Source organism: Falco punctatus, assembly GCF_963210335.1.
Source record: "Falco punctatus genome assembly, chromosome: 20".
Classification (NCBI taxonomy): Eukaryota; Metazoa; Chordata; class Aves; order Falconiformes; family Falconidae; genus Falco; species Falco punctatus.
In genome coordinates, this window is record NC_137600.1 from 1487772 (window position 1) to 1504244 (window position 16473).

Sequence of the window (16473 nt, forward strand, 5' to 3'; positions counted from 1 at the left end):
GCACCGGTTCCCAGAAAACACAAGAACAGGAGGATTTACACCATTCCCATCGAGGCGACTTAACAACGCAGAGGAAAATCTACCGAGCCCCCCCCGCCCCGCCGGTGAATCCCACCTGGCGTGATGATTCCCATCCAGATTTTTTAAGTCACACGTTTCTTTTTGGCTTCAGCAAAGACTCACTGAACCTGTAACAGCGACCGAAGGAGAGGAAGAATTCCACACGGGATCAGCAGCTGGGACATGGACAACCAACCCCGAACAAGGGTCTTAAATATATCTCAATTAGCAAACGGCGGGTACCTGTCACAAGCTAATTGCACTGTCTGGAACTTTCCTCTTAGCAACTGCCAATGTAGGGAAATAATGAGTCTTTTGTTATCTCTGATGTTCCTTCACGCAAATAGACTGTACAAAAAAGATCAATTGATCTCCAAAACCTGCCCTGGCGATGCAGAGAAGCGCGACACACCAGAAGGCACCGACTGCTCTCAGGCTCAGCTGAGGGGAATCGCGCTCTTGCAAATCCCCCCAAGTTACTTACAACCCCCCCGCCCCCCGTCCCCAGAGCGCACACCAACCCCAAAACCCTTCCGCAGCGGTCAGAGAGGGGAGCGTTGGGTGTTACCTGCGGTGGTGGCAGCGGAGCCTGTGGTGGGTCGGAATCTGCATCGAGGGCTGATGGGCGAGACCCCGCGGGAAGAGCCGGCGCTCCCAGGAGCTCATCCCAGGGGATGCAGCAGCTCTTACGGCTCGATGCCGAGCTGCCCATCGCCCTCGCGAAGGGAAATCGAAGGTGTGGAGAGCGCCGGGATCCTGCTCCGCTGCTGCCCTTCCATCGCTTGGCCAGGTCCTCCATTCTCTATATCTAAAACCTTGATGCACCTCCATCCTTCTTCTATACTGTAGGGATCACGCTGATTTCTTTCTCCTATCCATTTTGCCATGTCCACTTAGGCTGTAGCCTCTCTGAGATCTGCTCTTAAATGCATGTGGACACACACAGCCCTGGCGTAACGGGGAGTTTTCAGGTGATAGAGCGTCCTGAACGCTCCATGAGAGAAATACTGCTGCTGGTCACCGCCGTGTCACCCTCCCTCCCTCTCCCAGGGGCAGGGAAAAATGGAAAGCTTCGCTGCACAAGTCTGTCTTCTTCTTCGGATGGGAAGTTAGAAACTTTTCCCCTGATCTCCTGTTGTTTTATTCCATCATTTGCATTTTGGGAAGGAAAAAGAAGCCTTTCCGTAAGGCTCCAGTGTATAAATCTCAGTTTATTGTTTTCTATCAGGGCAAAACGTTCGTTTTATGCCAGGTGTCTTAAATTAATAGGCTACAGGTTTAAAGGAAGGAGAAAATTGCCAAAAATGCTCCTGCACTTGTTCTAGTCTTGAAAAGCACTGATTTAATTAATCTTCCTTCATCACGAGCAGAAAGCATGGATCTAATTGCAAGCTCAGAAGCATCAGTTGTCCAAGTGATTGGAGAGTAGTTAGAGATGAAAGGGAGTAAAACAAGGCATTGATGAATGCAGGTTTATTAGGAGCTCTGTCTCATTGACTTGTCTTGTGAAGCAGTTGGAAATCGGCTACAAAGTAATAAAAGAAAATTAAAACACATAAAACTTTGTTAAAGTAACGTGGAAAGGCCCGCATTAAACCAAAAAGAGCAAGGAGCTAGGAAGGGAGAAGTCAAAGGCGTGGTGAAGGCTTGGCATCCGTCCCCAGGGCCATGGGGATCAACGGCACGGCCAGAGACGGGGTGGAGCCGCGGGATGGATGGAGACGGGGTGGTGGCTGGGCTATACGGTGCCGCACAGCACGTATAGGGTATACGTACCGCCGCGGGACGGGCCGCCGTGGAGGGAGACACCTTGGGTGGGAGAGCGCGTGGGGAGGGTATGCACCGGCGCAGGAGGGCGATAGCAGATGAGGGATGTCACGGCGACGGGGGGGGTCCCCGAGGATGTCGCAAGCTTTGCGGAGGCTCGGCCATGGTGAGGTGTCTCCTGAGCCCTGGGTGACTGGGAAGGGCACTGCTCCTCCAGCGGCGGGTACTGGGGCCACCTCCTCCGCCGCGGCTGCCTCCTGTCCTCGGGGTGCTGCCTCCTCCTGTCCTCGGGGTGCTGCCTCCTGCCCTCGGGGTGCTGCCTCCTGTCCTCGGGGTGCTGCCTCCTCCTGCCCTCGGGGTGCTGCCTCCTCCTGCCCTCGGGGTGCTGCCTCCTGCCCTCGGGGTGCTGCCTCCTCCTGCCCTCGGGGTGCTGTCTCCTGCCCTCGGGGTGCTGCCTCTTGTCCCCAGGGTGCTGTGGCAGCCGTTGTACGCCGCTCGGTCGGCGCTGAACGTGGCCCTGACCACACCTCTGACTTAAAAATAAGGTTCTTTAACACCGATTTTCTTCTTCATACAAAGTTCTGCTCACCGATGCTTCTTTCAAGTACTTGCGACACGGTAAAACCAAGAACCGTACAAACCTTCTGCACCTTGGTGTCATGTTTAGGAAGACTAACTGGACAGTTGCTTTTTATTTTTATTTTTAATTGTTTGATTTTATCATCCTTTTTAAGCCAAGAGCGAGAAGCCTGGAGATGACTCAGGTCTGCGAGTGAGATGCCACACGAAGCATCCTTCTTTGCTGGGTGCTGCCGGCACGCCGCCCACGGAGCAGCGCTGGCTGCGGGCACAGCATCTCGCTGCACACACAGCACCTCGCCGCACGCACAGCCCGGCACACCTGGCACTATTTTCAGAGCTGTAAGACCGAGACACTAAGCTGGTTTTTATTGTTCTTTCCTACCTGGCTGCCTATTTGCATGTCCTGGGCAGATAAGAGGCTTTGTCCTCAGTGCAGCTCGTCAGAGCAAAAATCCCATCTTGGCCAGGGCTCCCTGGGTGTTCGTGGGGTATTAAAACTAAAAAAAAAAAATAAATTACAATTTTGGTAGCGTGCAGCTGACATATAAATGGAGAAAATGCAGTGGGAGGAGAGCGGAGACAAGGTAGCAGTGGAAATTAGCGTGCTTGCACAAGGCAGTAATCACAGGGGTCTCCCAGGTGGCAGCCAGCCTAGTGTCTAAATTTAACAGATTAGATGGAAAGTAATGCCTCCCCCAACACATCCCCCGGGGGACTGGTATCTCTCAGGAAACTGTTTCCCAGTAATTAGCACCTGTGCCTTATGAAAATCAGTGCCTGCCATCGCTTCTCAGGCAGGGCAGCGGGGAGCTGCGCCTGCCCTTGCCCTGGTACCAGAAACGCGCTGCAGGTGATGCTGTCGGCTGGTGATGCTGTCGGCTGGCGATCCCCGGCTCAGCCCCGCGCAGGATAGGGACCGGGTGGCACCGGAGCGGCTTTGCCAGCGTGGTTTTCAGCGAGGCAACTGCATCCGAATAACACGCTCCCCAGTGTAAAGGCAGTTTGAGATTATTCCGGATTAGATCCGTGCGTGCAGATCGGTAGCAGGTTACGCCATCCGCTCCGTCGGTTTGTCCAGTCTCCAGCAGCTGACAGCGGACGGGGAAATGAGAAAAGGGTTTTCGAGAGGACTGAGCATTACTGGGAGCTCTTGTCAGCTGTAATTACTGATGAACGGTAAATGCAAGCCAAGAACGCGCCTGCTACGCACAAGAGCAGCGCAATCGCTCACGCCGCACATGTCGCCTTGCCTGGCACCAGGACAGGAGGAGGGGTGGCCGCCTGGATGGTCCCCTATTGAGGCTCCCCCCTATATACAGCTCACAGCGACCCCCTGCCCGGAGGGGAAGGACCTGGGGGTGCTGGCTGATGGCCAGCTGGACACGAACCCAGGTGGCCAAGGTGGCCCAGGTGGCCAGCAGCATCCTGGCTGTGTCAGGAACAGCGTGGCCAGCAGGACCGGGGCAGTGACCGTCCCCCAGTACTGGCACTGGTGTGGCCGCCCCTCGAATCCTGGGTTCAGGTTTGGGCTCCGCACCAAGACACGGAGGTGCTGGAGCGCGGCCAGAGCCGGGCAGCGGTGCTGGGGCAGGGGCTGGAGCACCAGCCTGATGGGGGGCGGCTGGGGGGGGTCAGCCTGGGGAAAAGGGGGCTCAGGGGGGACCTTCTCGCTCCCTACAGCTCCCTGAAAGGGGGGTGGAGGCAGGGGGGGGTCGGTCTCTGCTCCCAGGTTACAAGTGGAAGGATGAGGAAGCGGCCCCAGGTTGTGCCAGGGGAGGTTCAGGCTGGATGTCGGGAACAATTCCTGCCCCACAGGGTTGTCCGGCACCGGGACGGGCTGCCCAGGGACGTGGTGGAGTCACCACCCCTGGAGGTGTCCGAAAGCCGTGTCGATGTGGCGCCGGGGGACGTGGGTTAGTGGTGGCCGTGGCAGCGCTGGGCTAACGGTGGGACTCGATGGTCTTAAAGGTCCTTCCCAACCTCAACGATTCCATGATTCCGTACATTCAGAAGCACAATTTCAGGTCGATCTCAGGTGTGGACGTACACACCATAATCTGGAATCACACCGAGGTTACACTCAGAGGCTTTTCCAGTAAAAAAAGGAGGAGCGTGATGTTGCTAATGAACTCTGAAGCCTCTGCTCATACCTGCTGGGTTAGAGGAGAAAAATAATTGATGAGCACGGAGCTGCCTGCTTGGAAACTAAGGCGTGGTGGCCACCAGGAATGGCATCTGGATAATAAACCATCCTCCTGCCGCTGCTGGTTCCCCTGTTTTCGCTTACAAATCTCACGCCACACGCTCAGCAAGGACAGAAGGATGCCGCGTTTTCCTGGGAGAGCCCTGGTGCTGGAGAGTGAGCAGCGCCGGGTGGCTGGGAACCCATCCTTGAGGGTCGGGATGGCAACCAGGAATCTGGCACCGCCAAATCCTCGTGTAACCAACCTTCCCCGCCAGCTGCCGTGGTGGCCGGTACCCAACCTCCTCCTCCGAACTCCTGAGCACGGGGTTTCGCCTCCAGATGGGGAGATGCTTTAGTAGCTACGACACGGCGTGGGCCTCCCTCCCTCCCCTCCACCAGAAGGAGATCTGCTGAAGTATGATAATCAATACACCATCTGATTAAGGAGAAAAGGGATTGGTTTTTAACGAGGTGCTTAGTTTTCTGAACGAATCCCTGTTTTCTTCCCGCGTTTTCATTACAGCCGCTTCCCTGATCCTAAACCATCTCCTCCTTCCAGAATTACTTACAACTAGCCTTTGTGTACGGGAAGTGATTGATTCCTTTATTTTATTTTGCCAACCCCATTTTGCTTGCGCCGTGAAGACAATCACACAAATTTTCGTTTTGCTGTTTTGTCATTTTGTTGCTTCACAGGCGGGGGGGGGGGGGGGGGGGGGAAAGGGAGGGATGTAATTATTTTGTGCTAGCGATTAAAACAACAGAAAAAAAGAATCCCTTTGTGGTAGGGCTATAAACCATCAGCTCATCAGGGCTGCAACGGCTTTACATCCACCACCACTGCGACTCTGGATTTGCTCATACCACTGCGGCAGTATTAAAGCGGGAGAGAGGATGGGATAAATATCCAAGAGGAGCAGCGCCGGTAGCCAGCTCAGATTTTTTGGGTTTTTACAGGGCCAACCTGCCCCCTGCAAGCTCTAGACCAGCTATGTGCTGTGGCTGACGGGGGGGCTGGGCTGCCGGAGCCACAGCAAGACTTCTGATTTTGATGATTTATAACATTTTGCCCTATATTAACCTTGCCACTAGCTGAATTGGAGAGGAATGGGCTGCAGGGCACCCGGGCATGGTGACCCAGGAGCCCTCGGCTCTGCTCGCTGCAGACCGTGGGGAAAAGCCTTCCTCCCGCAGTCTGCCTCCCCCGGCGAAGCGATGCTCGACGGCCATGGGCAGCACCGCATTTACACCGACACCAAACCAGATTCGGGCACCGAACCGGAGCAACCACCCGTTCAACCATCCGGCCTCACCGCCAGTTGTAAACCAAGCACCCTCCTACGGCTCAGCACCCTGCCCACCCCACGCCTGCCTCAGAGCCCCGGCGGTGCGACCGGTGGGATCAGGCCCCCGGCCACTCGTTATCCACGGGAAAGGGAAGAAAGACATCCAGCACGCCGAGACGCGCGCTAACAAGGCAGGAATTACCGCCTAACGCTGCTCCCTTCGGCTTCATTTGAAGCAGGATTGTGACCCAAGAGATGATTTATTTATATTTAAATCCCCCTATTTCTAAAGATGAAGGCTTTAAAAATAAAAACCTTAGTGGCAAATCTGCATTAAAGATATAAGCCAGTAGCATTGTGGTTCCTTATCCCATAAAGATGCAATTGAAAAATGGGCAGATAATGTGAGCTTTTGTCATTTATATCTGAGGAGACTTCAGGAAGCGAGGACTTTCATGTGAATCATGTAAAAGGATTTTCTGCAAAACTGTGTCTGAGTGAGAATAATAATAAAAAAAATATATATCTCAACTCCAGAAAGGGCACCATGTTAAAGAGCTGTACAATATTACCTGGCAGGTCTAAAACCCTCACGAGCTCTAATTTTAAGTTTGCTAAACCTTAAAAAGTTTTCCCTTTATTTATATCAGAGCTTTCTTTCCTCCCTTTTGAATACAATCTCTGTCGGAAAATCCTCGTTACTGAGATTGCGAAGCTAATAATTTAGAAAAAAAAACAACCCAACCAAACCCACCTAAAACTTGCACAGAAGGAGCACACCAGCTTTTCTGCATTAAAATCTTCCTCCGGCAAGCTAGAGCATGTATTCAACCCCGGCCACGTGACCAGCCGAAAGATGGGGTTTTGAGAGATGGGCTCGGAAAGCGAGATCCCTATGGCTGGGAACACGAGGGATGCTGGATCTAAATCAGCATCACGCTGTTGGCATCGTTTCCTCGTGACGCCGCCAGCTCCCGTGGCACATCCAGCAGTCGTTGCTCCCGCCGCGAAGCTTTAAACCACCAGATGTAAACAGTAAATCTCGGTTTTTCTCTTCTGGTAGCTGGGGCAAACGCAAAAGACGCATCATCGCCAAACTGTTCTGGAGTTGGGAGTCAACTTTCCCCTCCCACGGTAAGTATTAAAGCGTGCTCTGAACATCCTGATTAGTATTATCCCTGATTAGGCGGCAGATAGTCCTCTGATTAAAGTGCTCTTGGCTATTTTGGAGCTTCACATAAATATTCATGAACCTAAGAGACAAGAAAAGAGTAAACAGACAAGGGAACAGGCTGGCAGCTATTGCCCGGAGATCCAGGGGGAGGATCCAGGTCCTGGGTGGCCGAGGTAGGACTCCAGTTGGGATGTGCCCCCTTGGGAAGGGTCGGGCTCCGCACAAGTAGGGACCTGTCTGAGGCCAACAAGGGCTCCGGGCAGCCCCAGTTGGGCTTTGATGGAGCTTCACGGAGTCAAGAGGTGTCACAGAGGAGCTACAGGTGTTTTGGGCTCAGCCCACTGTAGACGCAGAATGCAGAGGTGCATCCACCACAGAGGTTTCAGATCCAGGTTTCCACCTCAGGATGGCGTTTTGACTTTTTCATTCGGCACGTTAGACCTTCTCCTCTACCAAAAAAGTTCCCCAACAGTCCGTACTGCCACACCTAAACCCAAACTCTGGTTCTTGGGATACGTGGGGAAAAGATAAAGGTGGCCTGGGGTACCACTGTGGTTCTTAACTCCGCTCCGTGGGATGCAGACCCTCGTGATTTTGGCCCCGAAGTCCTCCCTTGCCATGAAGAAAGAGGGATGAAGCTATGACAGGGGGGCTGCTTCATCCCGTGCTGGCCGAGTTCCTCCCAGCCCACCTTCCTCCTCCATGCCTGGCAGTGGCCAGAACCCAAGAGCCAAGACCCCGATATGATCTGGGCTGGTAATTCGTTCTCCTCCCATCCCTCACAGACTTTTCCTTATTATCTAAGCCAGATAAAAAAGGAAATGAAAAGCAAAACCATCTGGCACTTCCCAATACAATGGAAAATCGATAACGATGTAAGCAAATCCAATCAGTAACATCACGCTCCTCTACCCCTTTCCCGCGGCTTATGGCTTTTCCAGCGGGTTCTGCACAAACAGATGTTTCGTCACGTATCCTCGGCTGCTGTCACGCTGTCCCGTCAACGCCGCTGCTGCAGGTCGCCCTTCGATCTGAAAGCAGAAGAGCAAACGCTCCCAAGCAGCACCGCTTCGTTTCAGGCAGCTAATTAGCAGAGGCTGTGGGCACAAAGCTCCCTCCTCCCCCCTCCGACACCTGGAGAGCTGCTCCCGATTCTTTTCTCTGGAGGCTCTTCATCCCCGATCCCCGTCTCTCCTGGTGACCTTTCTTCTCACCGGGTTTTTATTTTTATCTCCGCTTTCCCTAGGTGGCTTTGCTAAAGTTGAAGGGGAACTCGTGGAGCTGTAACGGCGAGCGACCAGGCTTTCAACCCCTGAACCGCGCCGCGCCGGCCGGAACCGAAAGGACAAAAATAAGACAGTTGCCCCCATGTTTTGGCGACGCGCCTACAGAGAAGAACATGTGTCCTCAGAAGAAGACGTGAGCCCTTTTTGGCTGCTCAGTACTAGAGTTCTTTCTTTTAATTCAGAGTGGGCGTTCATGCAACAACGGTGGAAGATGATTCCCAGCGGCATAATTGATGGTCACTGTCCGGGCTTTGCAAAGGAGATGCTCGGTCGCTCCAAATGTCAGCGTGTCAAACTGCCAACGCCGAGCAACACGCAACCAGGGCGCCTGTGGGAGCTCCTCCGCACCGCTTCCTGGCCGCCGCTCCGGCTGCCTGATCTTCCAGCGCTCACCTGGATTTCAGAAATCCTGGAATTCTGAATTCAGGGAAAAAGACTGCTGACATCCACCTTTACCAGCCCTGCTCCAACACTCTCAAGCACAGCCAGAAAGTAAGAAAGCACCGGGTGTATCTCAGGGAAGGTGTTCCTTCGGGTTTCTACAGCGCTGTAAAGCGACGGCGTGACCAAGGACGTGGATGTTGCCCATTTAGTGACCAAAAGCGCGGTTATTTCAGTAATGAGAAATAAGGAGCTAATTGCAGCACTGGGGCAGGCTGCTAGGGAGGTGGTGGAGCCACCATCTCCGGAGGTGTTTAAAACCCACTTTGACGCGGTGGGCTAGCAGTGGGCTAGTGGTGGGCTCGGCGGTGCTGGGTTAATGGTTGGACTCAATGGTCTCAAAGCTCTTTTCCAACCGAAACAATTCCATGGTTCCATGCTTCTGTTTTCACAGCTTCCTCCGTGTCGAGCATGCATCTCAACCTTTGGACGATCATCTCTGCCCGAAAGAGCAGCAGTCCGTATTTTATGGATGGGGAAAGCAGAGGTGACCCAGCCGGAGTCACGCAGGGGTGCCCGAGCTGCACCCTGCACGCGGAGGTGCTCAGCACCCCTGCTGAGTCCTTGCTCTGACTCCATCGATCCAACGGCCGGTTAATAACGTCCTATTTTTGTAATGTGGCTACACGTCTACTGGGAACTGGACTGAGACCAAATCATCTCACGCTGGCCCTGGACATCCATCAACTATTTTACAGCCGGTAGTCATTTCTGGGCTGGGAATGACTCACTCTTGCTATCTATAAACCAAAGAAGAATTCTCCAATTCAGAATAATTGCAATTAAGATGAGTATTGCAACCTGCTTGCTTAAAGGTTGGTTGAAAAACACATTGCAGCCCCCTTGACCGTCTTTTTTTCTTAAAATCTTTTTCCCACACGCGCTCAACTGCTACTGGAACTGCACGTGTGGCTTGATTTAAGAAATGATCAGAGATGTCGCCGAGCCAAATGACTGGGTCACTTGGTCTGTCAGCGGCGGGATGGGGGGGGAAAACGCTCGGGGGGAGCTGGTGTGTGCAGGGAAGTGCTGGGGGGGGTGGCTGGAGAGTTGGGGGCAACTCTAATTACTGCTCTTTACCTGCACCTGCCTGATGCACTCTGTCACACTACATAGGGCATCTCTCCTCGGCACTTCAAGATTAATGAGTAACAGGAACAGGTTCCCAGTTCCAACATGTTACGCTATAGATCACAGTGTTCAGCCCGAGAATGTCCCTAGACCGGTGTGACAGGCTGCATATTCAATTGCTCCTCTTGAAAATATTTGCATCTTTGAAAGCAAATATATTGTGCATAGCAGGAGAAAAAAAAACACCTCGCAAAGTTCTCTGGCAAGACACGCACGCTGCATTCCATCAATGGATGCAATTTAATCAAGAATATCAGGCATTTATTGCAATAGACACCTTCTCTGGGGCACTTTCTGGAGCACAATTCCATTAAATATCTCTTTGAGCCCCCGTCTCTCTAACTTTGTTAGTGGCTGTTCTCTATCCTTCTGTGACCGCAGCTCAGTGTAGATAAAAACCCGAGCACTCTTGTGATTAGATAAAAGCTGGATCTAAAAGCCAAAAAACCACATATCTCTGGATAAGATAAAGAAAAACATGCAGCAGGAAAGGATGAATAAAGCCATTTGTTTGCACAAAAATACTCCAGGGTCAACTCGTGCAACCTGCCGACCGTATCGGTGGGCACCGGGTGAGGACCGGGTTCCCCGCGCCGCGGTGCAGCATGGCCCTGGCTGTGGCACTTCCTTACCGTCAGTCCTTTTCCTTCTACGTTCATGTGAATATTTGCTCCTTGGCCATGAACAAACCTTGCAGAGTGGCTCCGTTCTCGGCAGCTGGCCCGTCTCCTTGAGTCTCCAGCAAACGCCAGATCTGTGCAATGGAAGAGGACGCCAGCCCGGCGGAGCGCCCGGCAGCGAGGATGCTCTCCTCCTCCCTGCCATCAGGGTGAAGAGCGAGTCCTTCGTGGGAGGGCTCTGTGCTCCCTGCTCCCCTTCGCCCCAAAAGCCATGTTCTCCAAGGAGCTGGCATTCCTTCTCCAGCCCCCAGCCGCTTGTTAAGCACACGCAGGGCTCGAACTGACCCTCCACCCAAACCTGAATCTCACCCCCTAATACCGAGAGCACCCTCAGAGCCTCGTGCTGACCTGGGACAGCCGTCGGGAGAAAAATGGATTTGCATCCGTTGTGAGGAGCTGCCGGATCAGAACCCAGCCCTTTAGGCTTGAGTGTTAATTGCATTATCTGTCTTGAAGCTAGATCTATAAGCAGTTCCGATGCAACTAATAATTCAATACATTCATCAGAGTAAAAAAAAGAGCATCATCTTAATGATTCCCTCCCAGTGATAATTATGTATTTAAATAGTTTCTGTCAGCCAAGAAATATTTTCTCTTCTCAAGGCATTATTTTGCTTCTTCTGGGAAAGAAACAAACTCACGGGCTGATGTTTCTTTGATAAGCTACAAAACGCCAGCAGTATTTTCAAAATTGTCCGTAGCAGTGAAGGGTATCCTCATTTAGCCATTAAAAAAAAAAAAAAAAAGAATGACCCAGAAAATAAAAAACATCAGCACCAACAGATGGACGAGCCAGCGGGAGGATCTGCAAGAGCCTCCTGAAATAAACTCAGCTGATAGAATTTGGCACTTCTATTAAAACAGATCTTGAGCAAAAGCTTCTAAATTCAGCGTGACATAAATTTACATGTCTTTTACCATTTTTTCCTCCCCCTGCTCCATTGCTGCACCTGAACAATAACGCAGAAAGAAACGAAACCGTATCCTTCCCCAGCCACAGCGGTACCCTGCAAGGTGATGGGCACCGCTCACCCTGCCCCGAACCAAGACAAGGGCTTAGACGCTAAATAACGTAGGTGTGGGGTACCATCCTGCCCAGCTCTGGCCAACCCCTCCCATCAACCCAACGAGCTGCTCCAGGTCTTCATCCGTCTGGAACAGCCAGGATTGCCAACCACTCGACTTCAAAGGCTTGCTCATCTACAGAGGACAACCAACTTCAAGACTCCAATTTCTTTTTGATTAGGCTTTTCAAAGCATCCCCCCAAAATCAAAAGGGAAGAATATAATATTATTCTATGGAAATTCTGACATAAAAGCTGCAATATCAGACTGTTTAAAACAAAAAGGGGTCGCCCCCCCCCCCTCATCCCCCTTCCCCCTATTCTGGAATGAAAAGCACCTTATTATAAATAAAACCCAACCGTCTCCTGATGATAATGACTCAGCCAATTTATCATAACAAAATGTCAATGTCACCCATAGAATAATCAAGCAAGAACACTTCAGAAACGGGGGGTGGGGGGAGAAAGACACGCACCCAGTCCTGGTACGACTGCAGGGGTTGCTTATGAAAATGATGAAAGTCAGAGGCTTAAGTGATTAAGCCAAATATATAGCTCATTCATTTGCAATTTGATTTTAACTACGGACGAGATGAGTGAAAACAAGAACGGGAGCGCCTGCATCATAATATTAATAAAACATAATTAGCAAAAGATTAGCATAGGAGAAAGAAAAGCATTTTAATTCACCTTCCCTTAGCCTGCCAATGTGTCTCTTGCTGTTGATTATTATTTTCAGAGAGCTGCTGTTTACAAAGGTTTGATTAGATTGGAAGAATGCAAATTAAGAGGGAACTCGCTGACAACGTGTTTCCCTGGGTGCGCAAGGAGGTGCTTGTAAATCCTGGCTGACCCCGCTGCAGTATCCCTGGACTATCTAGAGAACGTGGATGGTGCTGGATATTTGGGATTTCCATGCCCAAGCCTTCAGAGATGTTCGTGGGTTTTCAGGTCGTAGGCTCAGCTGTGGAACATCGATATTTTTTTCCTCCGGGAGAGGAGATGAATCATTGCTCCAGAGGTGGAAACTTGAGGCTAGAGCAGAAGGATTTTTTTTGTCTCCTGGCACATGCTGGGTCAAATGAAGAACGATGCACACACCTACGCGTCCCAGACCTACGCGTTGGCCTACACATCCCAGACCTACGCGTTGGCCTACACATCCCAGACCTACGCGTTGGCCCACACATCCCAGACCTACGCGTTGGCCCACACATCCCAGACCTACGCGTTGGCCCACACATCCCAGACCTACGCGTTGGCCCACACACCCCAGACCTACGCGTTGGCCTACACACCCCAGACCTACGCGTTGGCCTACACACCCCAGACCTACGCGTTGGCCTACACACCCCAGACCTACGCGTTGGCCTACACACCCCAGACCTACGCGTTGGCCTACACACCCCAGACCTACGCGTTGGTCTACACACCCCAGACCTACGCGTTGGCCTACACATCCCAGACCTACGCGTTGGCCTACGCACCCCAGACCTACATGTTGGCCTACGCACCCCAGACCTACGTGTTGGCCTACGCACCCCAGACCTACGTGTTGGCCTACGCACCCCAGACCTACGTGTTGGCCCACACGTCCCAGACCTACGTGTTGGCCCACACGTCCCAGACCTACGTGTTGGCCAACACTCTACCAGCCACAAGCGGCCGCCATTACACCGCGCCAAGGCCAGTCGCTAAGAGGTCTTGGGCTCCTTCAGGAATGCTGAATCGGGGGGAAACATGGTGGGCAGTGCTGGAGCCGCTGGCAGAGAACGCTGTGTGGAAGAAGACGCAGGAATAGCAATGGGAAGAGGCCATGGAGCCAGGTCCGAAGTGGCAAAGCTGAGCAAAGCAACCGTAGCAGGGCAAAAATATATTTATCACAGAGAGACAGAGCATGAGAATAAAACCCAGGGGAAGCATCGTGTGTTTTCACTGTTTCCTCAAATGGAAAATACGCTTTTCCTGCCTATATTTATTTAAACACTCGTACGCCATTTGCCTTTGGTAACGTGGTTTAATTTCCATTTAAAAGACCGTTCCTAGGACAAAAAGGGCTGCCTGGGCTTCCCGGAGCCACTTGCGGGGTGTCGGGGAGAAGGCAGCTTTCAAGTCAAAGAACAGACTTAGGGAGAAGTGAAAAAGGGATTTTTTCCATAGCAAGCTGCTAGGGTAGCGGGGCTGAAAATGATCCTGAATCATGAACAATGGTACGAACTGGAAAAAAAAAAAAAAATTTAAAATCACCCCTCAACCTGGCAGGCAAGGGATTTTGAGGACGGCAGCTCAGGCTCCCCCTCCGCTCTAACGGCCGGGTCTTTATTCCTGGGAGGATTCAGCAAAATCTTCAAGGAGAGAAGAAGATGACAAGAAATTTCTTCTTCAGGCTCTACTCTACGTCTTTTTTTACACTAGAAAGGCACCTAATCTGTAAAAATCGTTTATCCCCTCTCTGGCTGAGACTGGCAAACCAATAGCTTAGAGAGAAAGCCACTTCCACGTTCTATTCATACAATATTTTTAAATTATATAAGCTCTGTTCCAGTCTCAACGTTGTACCTAGCCTGAGCCAGCCAAGGAAGAAATCCAGCTTTCTGTAACCGCTACCAATAACTTGGGCATTCGCTGCAGGGATGTGATAATAAACAAACAAATTAAATTTGTGTATTTTTATACCCAAAGTACGCGTATCCTTACCAAAAAGAAGTTTAAACTAGTTTATACACCAAAACTGTTCACGAAGATTAACTGCCGTCTTTGACCTCAGTCTAGAGAGCAAACCCAAGCCATTAAAATGAGAAATACGACCTTTACGGTACCCAGCCCGTGATGTCCTCCTCGTGACCCGCCGCAATAAGGGTAAGCAACAGCACAGCTAATTACTCTGTTATCCATCCCACCCCGTTTTCTCTTCTCCTCTGAAATTCATGGACAAGTTCTGTCTCTGCAATAAAACTACGGCTTAATGAATAGTCCACCCACTACTCATACGTGACGTCCCGGTGTTTTAAAATTCATCTCCCACAGCTATTATCACCTGGCTCGCGTAACTCTTTTCAGCAGGCATTTCGTACCAGCAGAACCGACTTCTGCTTAATCACGCTGAATGCAAAGATAGATTTTTCTGCCTGGTTTGCCTCGCTTTCTCGTATCTATGAGTTTATAGCACATGCAAAGAGCGATTCCCCTCCACCTGACACTTAGGAGTAGCAATGTTTTCACCAGAATGCTCACTAGCGTTTGACATTTTTCCTCCTGAGATTTATCGTCAGCACCTACAGGTTTCCCTCTCCTGAGCGGGCTGCGGCTGATGCACGAGGATCTGTTCCGCCGGTGTAACTCAGCCTCACCGGGAAGCTGGAGACACGGGTGAAACGAGCCATGGAGCAGCATCACCGCCGTCCCCCCCCCCACTGGAACCCCCACCCCACTGGTGCCATGAGGTGCCCACCCACCCTGCTGGCACAGATGCAAAATGAAGGGGGAAGTACCAGGCAGGAGTTACTCTTTAGATAATTGTCATCTTGCATGTCGGTAAGAAAAGGTCGGGCTTTAGAGAGGAAATGGCATGTGAAGCTCTAGGGGGTCCAGGATCCTAATCTGGCACTGCTTTGGTGTGGCCGTCATTTAAACTGCAATTTCTTCAGTGTATGCTTAGGAAGCAATTAGGATGATGAAGCTGGGACCTGCCTGAGGTTTAACGTGTGGGAGGAAGGGCTCCCTGCCCTGTTAGCAGGAGCAAGGAGTCCCACCGCTGGTAGGAAGGAAGGAACTGGGTGCTTCCTACCTGCCAGAATGTATCGGCGCTGTAAGATGTCTGAGGCGAAGCACCGCGTACATCAAAGCTACGCATTCGATACGCAAATCAGGGAAGACTGATAAAAACATAAGGTTAAAAACCACATCAAGCAAATCAATGCACCTCCAGGCATTAACATGCAGAGAGGCGGCCCTGTGCCAGCCTTTGATGACGACAAGCTTTTCCACTGGCATCACATCGACCGAAACACACGTTCATAGACGAGGCTTTAAAATACACCCTATGTGCTTTACGTACTGCCAGGATGCCATTTGGGTGTCCTGCTGACGCAGTCGAGATCCCTGCTCAGGTTTTCCCGGAATGTTTCGACACAGGCAGGTCTTGCCACCTATGGCACCTCTGCACCTGTCACTTGCAACCCCCCTCTCCTGCCCATCAGCACCCCTTGGGTACCCACAGCAACGCCACAGCGAAGCAACGCTGCATCACGGACCTCCAGTTGGCCTCAGAATTGGATCAGGGATCCCAGCATCTTGCCTCTGGCACTGCAATGAAAGGCTTGACTCGGAACCATCGCAGCGCAAGCTCCCCTAGACTGCCCCGTGGGACAGCAGTCACTGCGCCTGCTGCAGCTTTGACCCCTTACCAAGCCAAAGGACACGATGGAACAGACGCCAGAGCTGAACCCCGAGGAGCTCCGGCATTCCCAGGCTGCAGAGGTGACTCCAAGGAGCACGGCCAACCGAGCTGCCGCCACTCTGAAGGACATGCAGGGATGGGAACCACCCAGCTGCAAACCACAGCAAAAATTAAAACAAAAGATGAGCTGTTTTCGCAGCAGTTTATTCCATCCAGCTGGTTTTCACACATTTTTGCCGGCTGCGCAACCCTGCAGGCATACTAATGCCTGCACACCCCAGCGGCCGATGTAAATGAGATGTTAGCGGAATGTTTAGTCATCAAATGATAACTTTTTGATACAAAATGCACCCGCAAATTTAACAGGATAAATTACCGTCAGGAGCTATGCTGAAAAAAATCCCTTTCTGTGGGGCTG